General features: G+C 37.8%; 1 protein-coding gene across 4 annotated transcripts in view; it reads left to right on the top strand.

The window, feature by feature from the left end:
• Positions 1-19,135, top strand: part of CCDC148 (coiled-coil domain containing 148) — a 182,825-nt gene that overhangs the window by 3,570 nt on the left and 160,120 nt on the right. Inside the window, exon 1 of one of the 4 annotated variants that reach the window (XM_081948673.1) lies at positions 13,859-13,926. The exons of the other annotated variants lie outside the window; for them this stretch is intronic. The gene's annotated coding sequence lies outside the window, so the exon portion shown is untranslated. Of the gene's footprint in view, positions 1-13,858; positions 13,927-19,135 lie in introns of those variants that run through there. 4 annotated transcript variants of the gene reach the window in all.

Genomic DNA, 19,135 nt, shown 5'->3' with positions numbered 1-19,135 from the left:
ACTTGAGGCACAAATGAGTAGGCTCAAATTATCCTACTTTCAACACATTTTGCAGATTCAGCTCTCTGGAAAAGATTCCAGTGGTAGAAAAGGTGGAGGGAAAGAGAAGAAGAGGAGGACCAAAAGCAAGGTGGATAGACTCAGTTACACTGGTGATATCTGCATGGCTGGGAGACTTGAAAGAACAGGTTAATAATAAACCATGGGAGAAAATCTAGCTATGTGGTCATGAGGAATCAAAACAACTTGATGGCACACAATCTTTTTAAGGAGCCTCCTTATGTAAAGTGTGGTATAGTAGTCCATTGTGGTAGCAATGAGGGCATATGTTATTGGAGCCTAATTCCTCCTGTACTGTGGTGTTATATTTCAAAGAGCAGCAAAGGACCTCTAGCCATGGCTTCTACCTGCTACTCAGGCAGGAGTCATAAGTCCAGAAAAATCCCCAAATGCTCTTTTGCCCATGTTGAGATGATGCTGGTGTCATCAGAAGTATCCAATGTATAAACAACAGTTCTGTCTAAACTGAGTTCCACTTCGGTCTGTTTTTATCCATCCTGGCTCTTACAGCCTCCAGACATTTGGACAGGACATCAACAGTATCACCTCCACAACCTGGAGTGGTGGCATAAAGTTGGATATCATCAGTGGACTGATAGCCACACTTCAAAATCTCTCCCAACATTTTTTACTACAGACTTTTTTTAAAAAATCCAGCCTTTATTATTTTTTTAAAAAAATAACTAGGCGGTGAACATACTTAATACTTCTTCCTCGTCCTCTTTTCCCCACAACAATAACCCTGTGAGATGAATGGGGCTGAAAACAAGTGACTGGCCCAAAGTGACCCAGCCAGCTTCTATGCTTAATGTGGGACTAGAACTCAAGTTTCCTGGTTTGTAGACTAGTGCTCTAATCACTAGACCAAATTAGCTCTCTGTTCATTCTGTCCTGTTTTGTATAGCTGCTGAAAAACAAGAAAAGAGAACCAAGCCCTACAGCATCCCACATTGCAGAAGCCAGGATTGAAACAGACTGAAACAACTCACTGAGGAAGGGTGGAACTGCTGTAAAATGATTCCAATCCCCAACCCCTCGATTTGGTCCATTAAGATACCTTAATTCATGGTATTGAAAGCTGCTCAAAAGGTCTAATTTATGTGCTGTCTCACAGATCCTGGAAACAGGGCTATGTGGCATAGGAATAGAGGTGGTTGGTGCAGTGACAGAGGAGGCATCACCTCCGCATTGCTCCAGCCCCTAGTTTTTAGTCTGTTCCTAATTTTTGTAATTTTAAATTGTTTTTATATTGATACTTTAATTGTATTGTAAATCATCCAGAATTGCTTTGGATAGCGAGGTAAGTGATATATAAATTTAATAAAGGTTTTTGAGTCCAGGAGAAGGGGAAAACGTAAGAAAGAGACTGCCATCTTAATTGTGTTAAGAATAAGTTACAGTGGAGAATTCCTTTGCAGGCTTTCAAGATTGTTTACCTTACCGTAATAGGAATCAAGACCTTTGCAGAAGTCCAAGCGGGTCTTGTTTCTTGAGTTTGCCTGCCTTGAAGAGATTAACAAACAGAAGCATGAAGGAAGCATTTTCCCCAACTGAGTCCTGGCATCAATCATCCAAGAGAACCATCAATGCAGTCTCTGCCCTGTATCCAGATATGAGCTCTATCTGAGAAGGGCATAAATCATCTGCTTATTCTAAATTGTTGACATTGGTCGACACTTCTTTCTGAATAATCATATCTAAGTAAGGAAGGTTAGTGATTGGACAGTAGTTACCTAAAATCCCCAAGATGACTATTTCAGAAGATAATGTACCACTGCCTCTCTTCACAATAGCCAAGATATTACGCAATCACAACTGCAACATGGAAGGACTCGAGACAACTTGACAGTTGCATGTCCTGGGCTCATGTGATTATATGATCACCATTTGTAACCTTCCCCAGCCAGCTTCCAACAAGCAAAGTCAATAGAGGAAGCCAGATTCTCTTAACGATCACATGATTCAGTTAACGACTGCAGTGATTTGCTTAACAGGTTTTGCAAAAAAAAAAAAAAGTCGTAAAAAGGGATAAAAACTCACCTAATTATTGCCTTGCTTACCAATGGAAATTTTGAGCTCAATTGTGATGATAAGTTGAGGACTATCTGTACTTACGATATGTTGCCTTGAGGTATTTAGCTCTTTTTCTCCATGGGCACCATTGGTAGTCCTCGACCTATGCCCACATCTGAGCCCAGAATTTATGTTGCTAAGTGAGAAATTTGTTAAGTGAGTCTTGCCCCATTTTACAACCTTTCTTGCCACATTTGTTAAGTGAATCACTGCAGTTGTTAAGTTAGTAATATGGTTGTTAAGTGAATCTGTCTTGCCATTGACTTAGCTTGTCAGAAGGTCGTAAAGGGGATCGCGTGACTCCGGGGCACTGCAGCTGTCATAAATATGAGTCAGTTGCCAAGCCTCTAAGTGTAAATCACTTAACCATGGGGATTCTGCAACAGCCATAAGTGTGAAAAATGGTCATAAGTCACTTTTTTCAGTTTGGTTGCAACTTTGAACGGTCACTAAATGAACTGTTGTAAGTCGAGGACTACCTGGAGAGTCTCTAAGGATTGGGATTCAGTGTATGTGGGATACTGATATTCTATCTTTTTTGCACTGTTTTGGAGTTTCCTATTTTCCTATCTACAAATACAGCATTATTGCTGCTGAGCCACATCTCTTCCTTTTCCTTGTAACATAATTGGTTTATAGGATACTTCAATAATTTTCCTACCATCATTTAGTAAATCTTTCTGTAGGAGAGATTTCAGGCAGCAGTTTTGAAATGAAATGAAAGCTTGTGAAACAATTTCTCAAGTTTCAGAGGGCAAGAGCAGACAAAACATAACAAAACATCTGTTCTTGTCTCTTTTAAGATTGGTTATCTCATGACCCTTCAGAATCAAAATGGAATGTTATGATTTAGGAAGTGAAGCCTTCTTACAGCACACACTTTCCTAAGAGTTTCTGAAATGCCATACTTTTAAAATGAATAAGAAAAAACATTATTGCACACAGATTTGGTTTGGAGTGTTGAATTGGTTTCGTATTTTGAGAATGAACATAGCTTCATAAATGATCCAATTTTAAGTACAGTCCTACTGTAGAGAATAGATGATGATTGTATTATATGTAAATGTAAGGTTGTGTTTATTCCATTCATGTAATTATGTATGGTAGGTTGGATTTCTATCATTGCAGCTTCAATTGAGCAAATCGCTCTTAAAATAAATAGGATTTCCTTGCATATAATAATTTGGAGATTGATCTGAAGTATCGATATGATATTGTTTCCTCTCTCCTCTGTCTCCATCCTCTTTTTTGTTGGTTGACTCTAATTCGTTTAGTGATACTATTGAGACTATATCATAAACCTTGAGCTAAAGACCTTCAAGGCCTAATTAAAGCTTAAATGTATAACCATTATTGGATTGGATCCATTTTTTCTATAATACTTTATTGTGCTCATGCCCTGGGTAGTGCTATAGCATACAAATAGAAGCTTGTTATATAATTAAAAACATCTTTCTTTGAGTGGGATCTAAGTTAACTTGTGTAAAAAATAAGTTCAGATAATAGCGGCTGACTCCTGAAAACCTGTGCTAGTATATTGGTCAGTTTTGTATGAACAACTGTGGCTGTTTAAAAGTTGGAAAATGTCAAAACCTATTTCTTTATATATATATATATATATATATTATTTTGCTGAAGATGAGGTTGAAATACAAAATGCAAAAAAAAAAAAAAAAAAAAATCCAAAAGAAGACAAAAACGAAAAAAGGACAAAACCCACAAAGTGATCAAAACATTTTAAAAAGTGTGTAAAAACAACACATATGCAAATATTATCCCCTTTAGTTGAATAATGATTAATACTTTAAAATTATTAATGAAAATTATGTAATTGTTTCCACTGAAGTTGATCAATTAGGCCATCCTTAATATTAGGCGTAGTGGTCACTCAAGCAACTGATGACATGGAGTAGTGACAAGGTATTAAAAGACAGATGTGCATGGTATGTGGTCTGACTAGCACTGCTTGAGCAACGTGTTTCCTTCAGCAAGTAGGATGGGCTTTTTTTTACTACAGGGAAGCTAAAAAAGACCAACTATCAGATATTTTTATGCAGAATAAGAAGACACAATTTTGTTCTTTGCTTAAAGCCTTAATTTAGGAATACTTCTGTACACAAAGTTATATAGAAATAAATTAGAGATAAATTCTCAGTATATGGACTCAAATTTAATGTTTTTTCCAATTTCTGAGAAGATTAAAAGAATGATAAGCTTTGAGTTGGATTACTATAATAAAATACTGTAGATGTTTAATCACTGTATTTGTTAGCCAAAAATACAGTATCTGGACCTTTGATCGATCTTGTTGTTTTCATTAAGTGTTCATGGTACTTCCTGACCTTTGTAATAGTTTAGGCTTAAATCTAAAACTCTGGGAGGGTTTAAATTTAAAGATTGTGAAAGGCATAATTTCACTTTTTTTTGCTTCTGGATGTCATGTTTATTATTTTATCTTAGCAGAAAATAACAGTACATGCCAAATGACAAATTTATTTTTAAAACATATCTCTATTGCCCTTTAGTAGAGCTTTGATGTGCCTGAAAGATAAATATAATTTTATCACGAATTTATTAGAAGTTTGGGAATAAAACTTGCATATGCTTAGTACTGAAAAGTTAGAGGTAGGTAAGTAGGTATACCATTCTGAGCAAATACAATGGTATCACTTAGTAGAGTATTTCTCTCTTTCTGTAATCAGAATAAGCAAGTTGCAGCAATGAAAAATCAGTCGACACATTTGTATGACATGGTAGCAATCAACACAATTCATGAATGTGTCCAGTGATGTCTATGTGTCATGGATACAAATCTTCCATCCGCAGTTTATTTTCAGTGGCTATTTCATGAAATCTGGTGCAATGTCAACAACTTGGTAGAATACATTAGAAAGAGAGTTGGTGGTTTGTTTTATACAGCGTCAGTTTAATTTGAGGTTAGCCTTTTTCTTTAAAAATAAATGAGGACATTGTGAGAGCGGAAAAGTGTTCAATTTCAGGAGTTCCTTACAAATATTTTTTGTGAATAAAAAAAGTGAGCATTTGTCATATGTTTATTTTCCTTGCAGTTGGACTTCTCCATGCCCAGACATTCACTCAAGTCTTTCAGATTTAGTCCAGAGGTGGGTTGCTGCTGGTTTGGCCCGGATCAGCCGAACCGGTAGTAGTGGCAGTGGGAGGCTCCGCCCACCCACCCGGACGCTTCTGCGCATGTGAGCGCACCCAAACTGGTAGTACAAAAATTAGTAATCCACCTCTGATTTAGTCTTATTCATTTTTGAAGTTGGGGAATACTGAAATTCAGGTTTTAAATCATGTAATCTCTCCTCATCTGGATTACATAATCCAAATGAAAGCAGAGATGGATTATAAATTGGGAAAGGAGGTGATAATATGGAAGAAAGGAAGATTTTGACAGAAGCATCAGATTATGGGCATCAAAGGAAATCCAGAGAGGAACTCTGCATTCTACATCAGTCTGAATTTAGCTTTTAAAGCATATTTAATTCTTTTAACATTTATCACCTTAGTGTTATTAGATGTCCATAATTAATAAGTAGCACAAATCTATTGTTCAGATTGCTTTTAAATAGCTATTTTACTATCCCTATAAATGTACAAACTGTATATTGTAATTTAAGATTGCTTCCTTAAAGCAAAATTCATTCTTTGGTTATTGTACTGAAAATATTACTGGATTCTGTTCTGTGTTTCTTCAAGTTGCAAAGAAATGATTTGGTTTGAAAAGTCAAGGGAAACAAATAGCTGAGACTCTTAATGTGTTCCTACCAGAGGTGGGTTCCTACTGGTTTGGACCCATTCGGCCGAACCAATGGTAACTTGGCGGCCTGGATCACTGGAATCGGCAGCGACCCAGGCCTGCCACACCTCCAAACCAGTTCTCCCGGTGGCACCGTAGGTGCCACCATCTTGTCTTTTGCTTCTGCGCATCAAGCACACCTCTGTGAACTGGCAGTAGTGGCTGCCGGAACCCACCCCTGATGCATACCATATATACTTCTTTTTAAAAAAATAATTTTAATTTATTTTTGTACAAAGACAAACAAACATTAAAAAAACCCATCTTCCATTACAAATTGTAGAAAGTGTATCAGTCGGTTACAGTATTTCCATGCATCTCTTCCATAGTCACCATCTGCTTTTCATATCAAATCACATATTTTAAATTCACCTATATTCATATATATCACGATTATTATAGCTCAACCTTAATTTGACTATAATTGTTTTTACATCCTTTTATATATAATGTTCAAAATCTAGAATAGGATTATATGATAATATTCTATTAAATCATCCTAAAATCATCCAATCGCAATACATCTTTATAACATATTCTAGATAAAGCTTTTAAACCTCCTCTCATAATCTTCACGTGTTGTTTATATAAAATTTTATATTATCAAACTAATATATCTATATGTATTGTTATCATTATTAATCATTATTTAACTATAGATATTGTCACTTCATTTTATACATACTACTAATGAACTAAATTTAGCTTAGTTTGTATTATACATTTTCATTGCATCAACCTGTATCTTTCCAGTAATAGTGCAGTCTTATATCTCTTGCCATTTGTAGCATTAATATTCTTGTTACATCCTTTTATATATAATGTTCAAAATCTAGAATAGGATTATATGATGATAATCTATTAAATCATCCTAAAATCATCCAATCACAATACATCTTTATAACATATTCTAGATAAAGCTTTTAAATCTCCTCTGATAATCTCCATGTGTTGTTTATATAAAATTTCATATTATCAAACTAATATATCTGTATGTATTGTTATCATTATTAATCATTATTTTACTATAGCTATTGTCACTTCATTTTATACATACTACTAGTAAACTAAATTTAGCTTAGTTTAGCTTCATTGCATCAACCTGTATCTTTCCAGTAATAGTACGGTCTTATATCTCTTGCCATTTGTAGCATTAATGTTCTAGTTACTTTCTTAATAAATCTTGTATAAACTTCTCTTCGCAACATGTTGTTCCTTTCATATCTCATAAAAGCTTGAAAAACAGCATCTGTTCTTTCCATCATCTTATCTTTGGTTATCGCTAGTGCTTCTGTCAAGATTTCTCTCCTTATCTCCATCAATTTTTCTCTCTTTTCTTCTTCTGTGCTTTGAAGTCTGGGCTAGAGTTCCAATCCATCTATCTCCCCTTTCCATATTCTGCTCTTGCCATTATCAACCACGCTCACTTTGTTGTCAGTATCCACAGTTTTCTTATCTCTTTGCTAATTTTTTTCTTCCATCTTTTGAACTCTGTCTTCCACTTTCTTCATTTGATAAACATCCTCAGTTTCTCCATCAATTTTTTCTGTTTTGTATTCCATATTCTCCAATCTCTTTTCAATTCTTTCTGTCACAACAGATTTTGAATTTCAAACATAATCATTTGCAATATTACAGTTTCTTTTTCCTGCTGAGCCATTCTTTCAATTTTGCAGACACTGCCACTATAGGGTTCAAGGCTATTTTAATAAACTTCAAACAGGTTCATTTATTATCTTTCAAGTCAAAATGTTGTTTTCCCTCCAATAGCTAGTGATAAAACTCCCAAAAGGCACCTGTATAAACAACTTGTGCTCTTCCTACTATTGCTCTCAGTAAACAAGCTGAAAGAACCTTGAATCTCAAGTGGTCAAAGAGAAAGAAGAAAAAACAATGTATCCAGCCTCCAGCCCCTAAGTGGCAGTGTAACTGCTTTTCCTCCTGTTGTTACAACCCTCTTTATAATCCTTCTTATTATCTTCTTTATATTCCAAACTTAAGAACGAAAAAACCCTTAAATGGAGATCAAAAACAATCTAATCAATCCAATCAAGCATTATATAAAAAAGAAGAATTTTAATCCATACATGTAAGCAAAAATGAAAAAAGAAGAAGAAAGAATTAAGCCATTCAGTTTAAAAAATAGGGAGCCTTTGCAAAAGTTCCATCCGTGAAAAAAAAATAGAAACAGGATAACAAACTAAGTTTAAAGTAGATTAATTTCGCTGCTTACAATCTTCTGTCTTCAATTTTAATTTAACTTAATTTTTTGGGGGGTAGTCTCTTTTTTTAATAATAAAATTTCCTCACCAATTCAACACGCTTTCTCTTTCCGCTTTCTTCCCATTCCGGGGCTGTCCCAACTTCAGCAGCTTCATTAGCTGCATTTCTGTCGCCGGAAAAAAAGGCTATTCCTGGATCTTTCAGGGACTTTGTGGTGTCCCTGAGATCAGCAGGCGGTGACCTTCTCAATCACTGTCTCTACGGGACATTTTAGGTCCGGATGGACCGTCCAGCGGCAGAAATAACGACTGCGATCTTGGAGCACCAAGATCGCATGTCGTGCCATATACCATATATACTTCTAAGGCCTAAGTATGATATGTGAATCTAATTTGTAAGTTTTAGTGCTACTAAAATGAATGTGCAGGCATCACCATCTTACCTTTTGTTCCATCAGTCTGAAGGATCCTCATTGGAAATGTAGCGATCTTCTATGATATCCTTGTCCAAATCCCAAATTTCAGCTCTTAAGTGAGGCTGATAATTCCTTCCCTCTATAGGCCATCTTCTAGAGCACCTTTTAACTTCTTCCACTACCCTCCCCATCACTTGACCCGTCTCTTGCCGGTCACATCTACCCGATCCATCAGAGTGGGGAGGCAGAGAATGTTGTGGGTCCCATCCCCGAGGGAGATACAATTTGTGGGACGCAGAAGAAGGGCCTTCTCTGTGGTGGCTCCCTCTCTCTGGAACATCATTGCCCCAGAGATTAGAACAGCCCCCACTCTAATACTTTTCTGGAAGGCGCTGAAGACCTGGTTCTGCCAGGAGACCTGGGGAACCCAGAGCGGGATGGAGCCCATTAAATGGCTCATGTAATCTGCTGTCTCCGGAGTGGTGGGTGATTTTATTATATTATACTATATTAATTTATTTGATTCTTTTTATTAGTTTTATTGTTTTAAATGTGGTTTTATATTCTGTAAGCCGCCTTGAGTTGCCATGGGCGAATAGGCAGCAATATAAATAAAATAAATAAATAAGTACATAGCATTTTCTGATATAGGTGATGAGAATATAATTGCAAAAAGAATGCCTTCGCATCAATATGATGTCCACAAGCATTTATTCTTGAAAGAGGAGGTTAAGTGAGTAATCATTGTTGCTACTGCTTGTCTAACCCCAACAGTGCTATGTGTGGACTGCTAGCATGTAGAGACATAAATAGAACAGCAGGTAAAGATTGAATGGGGAGGGTAAACTATGAACTCTGTCCCAGTTACTCCTGTTTAAAAAAAATCTTGCAAGAATTCTCATCCTTGCAAACTGTTCTATTTTATTTCTAACTATTCTAATCATAAAATAACATTTTCCTTTTTCATCATTTATTGTACTTCAACTTTCATCATTTATTGTACTTCAACTTACCCTTGGTGGGTAATAGCAATTAAAAATAGCATATAAAGACATACGAGTCGTCCTTGACTTATGACCTTAATTGAGCCTGGAATTAATGTTCATATATTATGCCAGTCATAATGCAGAATCATCACATGACTGAGTTGATTTTGTGATGTTTGTGGCAGTCATTGAGCAAGTCGCCAGGATCGTTAAGCAGATCTGCAGATCTGAAGACATTAAGCAGGCACCACAGTCATTAAACAAAGCTATTGACTTCAGTGGGCGGTTTTTGCTTAAAAAAAACCCAGAAGTAAATGTTGGTTTCGTACAAAAAGGGTCATAAATTGTGGTCACGGCACAGTGGGATGCTGCCAATGGCCATAAATGCAAGCCAGTTGCCAAGTGATCACGTGACCATGGGGAGATTGGCTGCCAGAACTTGTACTTACTGTGTTGTAAGTATCTTTTGGGGAATCTGTTGTAACTTTGAACAGTAGTTAAGTGACTGATCATAAGTTGAGAACTACCTGTATGTAACGATAAAAACAATGCAAATTGGCAACCAAGGGGAAAAAAACTAAACAACCAACAAATCAGCATAACCGCTGCACAGGCTCTGTCACATATACATACTTCCATTCCTTCCCATGCTTTCATTCTGTCTCTGTAGTATTATAGCCAACTGCTGCTCACACTCAAAGATTTGAGGATAGAAGGTTTAATCCCCTTTATAATATACTTAGAGCTGAGGCTGCCTAATCATTGTGCTGCAACTGTCCATTTTCTGTCCTTAGTTATTGCTTTGGTAGAGAGAGGAGCTAAGCAAGCAAGCCTTGGGAGATTGCAAGTTTTCATATTGTACGCTCTAACATTTTAACCCGTTTGAATCGGAAAGAGTTTAACTGGACAGATTTCTAATTCCCCGCAAATCAAAGTTTCCTTGGCAGTTGTCCAAGCTTCTGATACTTAAGAGGCTAATCTTCGTGATGTACAAACTTTAGTTAAAAAAGCAATCATTTCATGATATAGAGAACTCCAACTGTACCCAAAGTTAAGTATGTTTATAGAGGGGTTAGTCATCAAACACTTAATTGTCTCTCAACTCCAGAAAAAATAATTTCTATTTAACATTATAACCAGTTTCAATCAGAAATGTTCAGCAGCAGGGGATAACCATTATAGCAATCACAGTCCACAGCAAATGGTTCTGATAATGATTAATGTGCCTACACAGCTACGTACCCATCCATTAACATTTGCCTCAAAGATATATTGGGAATATTAATAGGATATTGAGGAGGCCAAGCATACAAACTAGGAACTGAATCCTGCAAGAAAAATCCTGGTAGACATATTTATTTATTTTTTTAAAAAAAAAACCACAAGCCCTTCTCTGGGTCTGCTTCGCTAGCTCTCGTCAGCCAAAAAACTTTTGAAATCAATGGCTGCTTTCAAACTGGGTTCCCTAGCATTGCTGAGGCAGTTTTGTTCTTGCTATTTTGCAGTCAATTGGAAATGGAATTAAATGACAGTTCTACATAATAGCACTGAGTGTAGATCTATATTATCTGCAAGCACTCTTGACATCTCTGTGGGGCAAGATTCTTCTCCAGATCTTATTTAGGAGTAATTCTATTCAGCAATGATTCAGACCGAACCAGTTCTTTAGGGCTTCTGCCAATGGCTCGCAGTTGAGCAAGGCACGGCTGGCTTTAGTGATCTATTGCCTGCTAATTGCTCCTTTGTCACTTTCCTTTCTGGTTCTTTCTCCTCCTTTCTGAAATAATGCTAGTTAGCTACTAAAGATAAGGAGAAAAATTAGAGCACAGGGCACCCCCAGCCAATTTGGAAGATTGAAATTGAGTTTTCCCCCCTCTTAAATTGAGCTTCACCTTCAGGTTTTATTTTGACACAACTGCAGTCTATCAAGATGTGTAAAACTATGGTCACCACTTTCTACCTGAACCGGAACTAGGAAAGCAGTCTGGAGTGGTTTCCAGTTGTGTTTGACAAGATCTTCATGCAGTTTGTCCATTAAAACCTGTTGATTTATTCTGGAAAGAAAGAACATGCATTGTATATATAGGAAGAGGAGTTGCATCTTTTTAGCAGCCATGCAAATTTTCTGCAATCATCTTTGCAGAAGTTTTTTTGCTTGTTTTTTTATAGAAGGCACACATGTGCAGACAGGCAGGTTCAGTCATAGTCAAAGTTATCATTTCCAAAGCCTAGACTTAGCTTTCATTCTCCTGTGTATTTTTATTCATGCTTCACATTATTCCCCAAGTAAACCTACTTGTGAAAGCTCTGCATCCAGAAACTGAAAGGAGAGAGTTAACTAATGGTAAATTTCTCTGGACTATAGTTAAGGTAAACTAGCATAAAATATATAATGATTGTAGGCAGTGGTTAAAATTTGGGGCTTAATGAAAATGTGGTTTATCTCATCTGAACTCACATGTGGGCATGGTTTGTTTAATTGTGTCTTATTAAATATGTGAGGAGCTGCGGATCATGACTGTAAGACAGTGGTGGGATTCAAATAATTTAACCAGTTCAGTGCCCTAATGACCAGCTGGGTGGGCGTGGCTCGGTATTCATGTGACTGGGTGGGCGTGGCCAACTCATCGTCACTCACGTCGATTGGCGCTTTGCCTTAGCTGCTACAATGTAATAAGGGTTAACCGGAGAGGCAGTTTCTGTAAGCAGGACACTAAAGATTGGGCTAGAAACAACACCAGAATGTTTCCTTCCTGACTTCATTACAGGATTAGCCCTGTAAAATGGGGAAAAAAAACAAAAGGTGGTTCTTCCAACAACCGGTTCTCCAAACTGCTTAGAAAGTTAACAAGCAGTTCTCCCGAATAGGTGCGAACTGGCTGAATCCCACCACTGTTTGTAAGACATTAAAAAATCATTTTATTATGTTCCCCACATTATAATCCTAGTGAAAGTTTTACTTCCTGACTGCAATTTTTCTCTATTAGAAAGCAGAAACTTTGGGGTAAGGAATTAAAACCTTGAATCTTAACCCTTTCTTTGTATAGAAATACTACTAAAATTTTAAAAAAAACCTTTAAAACATATGGAGTACTTACATGGAATGCTTATCCATAGCCATCTTAATACATTTTATCCTTTAATATGACATAAAGCATCTTAATCTAATAATTTTGGTTGTGTTTGCACATGTTAGGCTAAAGTCTGGTCGCTAATTTGTAGTTCATTGTGCCATGCAACACTATATCATGCAAAAACAAGCATTTACTGCATTGGATTGTGTTGTTTCCAAGAGTTTGGAGAAGGTATGCAAATCGTTTTCTTTTTTGATGCATTAGTTACATTCTGTGTTACAGCAGAACTTTTTTCTAAAAACAAGCTAGAAGAACATACGCAAATGGAGGAATCAAAGTTAGAACCCCGTTGAGCATTAATTTCTCTCTAGCTTCAAACTGTTGGTAATTAGGCATCACTGCAGAATCAACACAAGGTTGCTCTTAACAGTTCTGTATGACAGTATTCTTGTTCCAATTATATTCTTTTAATTTCCTCTTCCTTATCTTGGTATTTTCCACATGTCTGCTTAGTTTGTTTCTGTTTCATGTTTATAGACATAGTTCTAAAGAAGGCTATTATTTTGAATGGTACACAAAAATAAATTATATGATCTAGGGCACAGGTGTCAAACTCATGGCATCAAGTTGCTGTCATGTGACATTTCGTGACGTTTTCCCCCTTTGCGGAGCTGGGATGGGCATGTGATGTGCCCTAATGACCAGCTGCACGTGATGCATCCGTGCACAGCCACCAGTTTGGCACTCCAGATCTAGGAATACTGTATATGGATATTAATATTAATATGTGAACCAGAGGTGGGTTTCTACTGGTTCGGACCGGTTCGGCCGAATAGGTAGAAACTTGGCCGGCCACGCCCCCGAATCGTTTCTATTAGCACGGCCATAGGTTCCGCCATCTTGTTTTTGCTTCTGCGCATGCGGAGCAGCATTTTTTACCTACTGCACATCAAGCATGCGTGCGCCAGAAGCACATAACTGAGCAAACCGGCAGTAGAAGAAGACGGAGCCCACTACTGATGTGAACACACATACATATACACACACGTATATAGATATGTATTCACCCACAGTTCCTGTGTCTAGATAAAACTGTTTCCTAGCAATATATTGCATAAAGTCCTAACTAGTATTTCGTATTTATATTCATGCCTTCTGTGAGCTTGGTAATGGAACAATGTTTCTCTCTCTCTTTTTCTCTTAATAGTGAGGGGCACTGTTTTACTGCACTAAATAGAAAAGGCGTTGCTGCTTCATACTCTGTCTCTGATATCTGTAAGTAGTGAACATTATTAGGATCACTTTTTGCCAATGTTATTCTTCCAATTTAGATATCACTGTTTTCCCCCCTAAAAATTATGTAGTAATTTGCACCGTAGGGCTTTGGGGTTGTTTTTTTTTTGCCTTTTACAGAGGTTTATGTTTTAGAAAACTAAACAACCCAAACCTCTCCCTGCACTGTTATTCTTTACAATTCATATGTTTTTATAATATAGGAAAAAGTGAAATAATTTTATGTGCCTACAATTGCATTGTAAGTTAAATATATGTGCATCTTTCACATACTGTTCTAACATAAAGTAAGCACGAACAGACACACATGACTCTGCTCCATCAAATTTTGGGGACCAGCATAACAAAGTGGAACTCAGAAATGAAAGAATGTATAAAATAGTTTAAGCCATAAACATCTCATTGCCTGTATCTGGCTATGGCAGGGACTCTGCATTGTATTATTTGACAGTTTTGATTTCTTTTTTTCTTTTTTTAATTCTTTCCCTTCCTTTACCGAAGTACCTCCATGCCTGTATTGCAAAACTGTTGGATGCGTATGATAATGGAGAAAAATGGTGGCAGAGGGAAGTGGAGAAGTATTTTTAAAAGTACTATTTAATTGGAGATGGGCAGGGAACTCAGGAACTGCCTTCCACATTTCAGGAAAAAGGGTTTAGATCAGTGGTGGGTTTCTACTGGTTCATACCGCTTCAGCTGAACCGGAAGTGGTTTGGCGGCCTGGATCGCTGTAACCGGCCCCCCGAACCAGTTCACCGGGCGACGCCTATGGAATCGCCATCTTGTTTTTTGCTTCTGTGCATGTGCAAAACAATTTTTATTGTAGTGCCCATGTGTGTGCAGTGTGCCCATGAGCAAACCAGCCGTAGTGCCTGCCGGAATCCTCCCCTGGTTTAGATGAAGACATGTCTACATTCGATTATTGTTTAAACTGCTGTATGTAGTATAACATTGTATTTTTTATATTGCATTATTGCTGTATGGCGTATAACATTTAGTAAAATGACAAATTTTAATTTGACCTATTTGAAGAATCAAGATATGTTTTCTACTAAATAAGTTTTGGATTTGTGTGACATGCTTAATTTAAAAACAATTCTGTGTAATGAGTTGCCTGACCAAAGCTATATACTACTCTTCCTAGGCTTTGCCTTATACCAAATCAATGACTGTGTCAGCACAACTCATTGGAACAATTAGCCAACACTTTATTCTCCAGGATGCTTGCAATTTTAGTCAGAGTATTTATTTCTTATTTAGTGTGTCATGATTTGTTGGGTTAATTGAATAAATTCTAGTTAAATGAGCAATAGGGTTATAAGTTATGAGAGCATAACTGCTGTTGAGGTATTTCCTTTAGAAGGTCTTCATGGTATTCAGCAGCAATTCAGACTGAGTTCATAGCTAGTAATAAGACAGATATAATATTGTTAAGTAAAAGGCCACAGTAGCTGAGTTTGCATTCAAAACTAAATCATAATGGATGTTTGTATTTCATGTTAAGCCACAAGCAAATCATTTATGGATTACTTCATAGAACAGGCACAAGTGTCTGTATTTGTAAATACTTTCCCATTTGCAGAAGTTCCCAACTCCTTATTCCTTAGACTTCAGCATTCGGTTCACAGGTCTTTAAAGGAGAAAGATGGCTTGATGGCTTTGCAGGTCATTCTTCATAGTAGTTGTTCAGATTTTTTCCCCATGTGACCCAGCAAATGCCCATGTTCTGCTGATTCAACTTTAAAATGTAAAGACTGATCTGGCCTGTTTTGACTCTTTATATATCATGGCAGTTCTTCCTTCTTGCACAGAAGCCCAGAGAAAAGCGGTAGGATGAAAGTGACAAGATTTCTTTTTGTTTGTCCCCCTCTTTTGCTCCTGCTTCTGCTGGCAAATCAATTCTTCTGTGATTGGAAAGGATAGACTGATAGCAATCTATTTTTTTCTCTCCATTCTGGACTAGAGGGAGGGGGACAAGAGGATTTTGTTCCAGAACCTACAGTGGTTTGGAGTGGGGCACTAATCAGTGTTATTATTTGCTGTCTCAAATTGCCAGCTGGAGGGAGAGCACTGTGCTTTTTCTCTGCCTGGTCTGTGGGTTCTGAGGTTTAAAACAAGGAAAACAACCACATAGCGAGCTTCAAAAGTGTTTGAATGGACCGGGGAGTGGGAGTACCGCTATGTGGAATTGACCTGATTCAGATGGTACTTATTTCCATATAAATGTTCTTGGAATCTTAGCCAAAAGCAGTTGGGTCCAAAATGAGAATCAGTAACAGATAATAGAATTTAACAGATGATGTTAGTGGAATGGAATATTGGCACGGGATAATAGTCCGCTACTGCTAGATAAACATCTTGGCATTGCTTCCCATTTATCAAAAACAAATTCTACACAGAGCCCAGGGACTCTTTTATCATGCAAGATACATTGCACTTTTATGGCAGGTTTCTGTTACAGTGACTTTATTTCTTTTGCTTTTAGCGACTGATGTAGATTTAATCATTTTATCTGATGGATGTTGCCAGTGCATAAGAATGATAGCTGTCCACCTTGCCATTATTAGAAAGTACTGACTATTGAGATAGAAATAACAGGTTGTGATCATCTGAATCAATTAATTGAAGGTCAGTTTATGCATGATTATTTTTTTCTTTTAAATAAATTCTATATTAGTATTTAATATTTAAGTTGTATGCTGCTGAATCCTTCCAGATTCCAAGCAGTTTTTTGAAGACTGAATAGTTTAAAATGTCTGTGACAAATGTCTGTTCAAAAGAACTTCCTCAAGGTCATAGAAGAATGTTAGAATTTTTAGGGTGTTCTAGAGTTTTTTTTGAAGGTGTTAATAAACATGTGGGTAAGGACAAGCTAGTAGATATCATCTACTTAGATTTTCAAAGCAGTGATTTATTGAAGACTTCTCAGTAAGTTTAATAAGCATGGACTAAATGGACAGGTCCTCTTGTGGATAAGCAAATGGCTAAAGAATAGATAATATTTCCACCCCAAACCACCCCAACGAGGCTGTCGAGGTGATGACCCGGTGTTTGGAAGCTGTCAGGGTCTGGATGGTGGACAACAGACTCAAGCTCAACCCCTCCAAGACTGAGTGGCTATGGCTACCGGCACCTCGGTTCAGCCAGTTGACACCATCACTGGCCATAGGGGGTGAGCAATTGCCCCCTGTGGAACGGGCGCGCAATTTGGGCGTCCTCCTAGATGCCCGGCTGTCAATGGACGACCATGTGGCAGCCGTGGCAAGGGGGGCGTTCCACCAGGTTCGCCTGGTGCGCCAATTGCACCCCCTACTGGACCGGGATGCCCTACGCACGGTCACTCATGCACTGGTGACGTCTCGGCTGGACTACTGCAACGCCCTCTACATGGGGCTTCCCTTGGGACGCGCCCGAAGACTGCAGCTAGTCCAGAACGCAGCCGCGCAGGCTATCATGGGGAGTACCAGGTACTCCCACGTAACACCTTTCCTGCGCGAGCTGCACTGGCTGCCTGTGGTCTTTCGGGTGCGTTTCAAGGTGTTAATTACCATCTTTAAAGCGCTCCATGGCACAGGACCTAGCTACTTGCGGGATCGCATCCTACCGCATACTTCCCTGCGACCAATTCGCTCTCACAGGGAGGGACTCCTCCTGGTGCCGTCCACTAAGCAATGCCAACGGGCGGCGCCTAGGAGTAGAGCCTTCTCTGTGATGGGCCCAACCCTCTGGAATGACCTCCCCCCCGATATCAGAATCACCACCGACTTCCGCTCCTTCCGACAAAAACTGAAGACTCACCTGTTTCGTTTAGCCGGCTTGGCCCATTTATAGTCTTATCTTACCTCCTGGCAGATATTTTTAATTGGGTATTTTTAGGGGTTATTTTAAACATTGTTTTAATTGCTTTACTTTAGGTACAGTTTTTACAGCCTCCTCTTTTAAGTATTTAGTATTTATTTATGTTTGTATTTATTCCCATGTATTTATGTGTTTTAATCTGACTGTACACTGCCCCGAGTCCCTTTTGGGAGAGGGGGCGGTATAAAAGTTTGAAATAAAGTAAAGTAAAGTAAAGTAACACAGAGTAGGAGTAAATATATTTCTCACAGTGGAGGGACGTAGCTAGTGGGGTCCCCCAGGATTCTGTTTTAGGATTGGTGCTTTGTAATTTATAAATTATATGGAATCTGCTGTAATGTATGGATCAGCAAAGTTTACTGATGACATTACATTGTTCAGAGTGATAAAAATAATAAGACACTGCAAAGAGCTCCAAAGGGATCTGTACACATTAAGGGAATGGGTGTCAGTATGGCAAATACCATTAAACATGAACAAATATAGAGTGAAGCACATTGGTACCAAAAGTTCTAACTACTAACACAAACTAATGGGATCAAAGCTAGCAGCAACTGATGAGGAAAGAGATCTTAGAGCAATGGTAAACAGTTCAATGAAGCTGTTGACACAATGTGCATCCACCGTAAAAAGAGATATCAGCATTTTAGGGATAATAAGAAACAATATTGAAGATAGAGATGCCAATATCATAATCATTGTCATCAGCCATTCAGACATGTCCTTCAGATCCACCATAGTCATCCCTGTGTCATCCTTTGACTATCATAATACCCTTATGTTAATTAGTGGTGCAACCACAGGTGGATTTTTCCCCCTCGGTGAGACCGGTCTGTCAGGGCAACCTGGTCTACCCAACTATGGGATGGAGCATACTGCTTCCTCTTAAATATAAAAATATTAAAAATGTAAATTCAAAACAGCTGGACTATTGAATGTATGTCTGGCTACTGCACCTCAACAAGGATTTAGGGGAATTAGAGAAGTTTCAGAGAAGGACAAGTAAGTTGATCAAGGGGATGGAAAAGTTTCCCTATGAAGAAAGATTGTAACAACTAGGTCTTTTAATCTGGAACGTATGTGAACAAGAGAGGGCATGAGGTGTATAAAATTATGCATGATGTGGATAAAGTGGACAAGAAGCTATTTCCCATTTCTCAAAACACTAAAACCAGAGGTGATCCAGTGAAATTGAATATTGAAAAAAATCAGGACAGACAAAAGAATTATATATAAATATTATATAAAAATATTATTATATATAAACACATACAATAAATAAACTTTGGAATTTAATTTCATTATCATGAGATGTGCTGGCTACCAGCTTGGC

This window comes from Natrix helvetica (genome assembly GCF_964273705.1).
Source record: "Natrix helvetica genome assembly, chromosome: 1".
Lineage (NCBI taxonomy): Eukaryota > Metazoa > Chordata > Lepidosauria > Squamata > Natricidae > Natrix > Natrix helvetica.
This window is presented reverse-complemented; position numbering and strand designations above follow the sequence as displayed.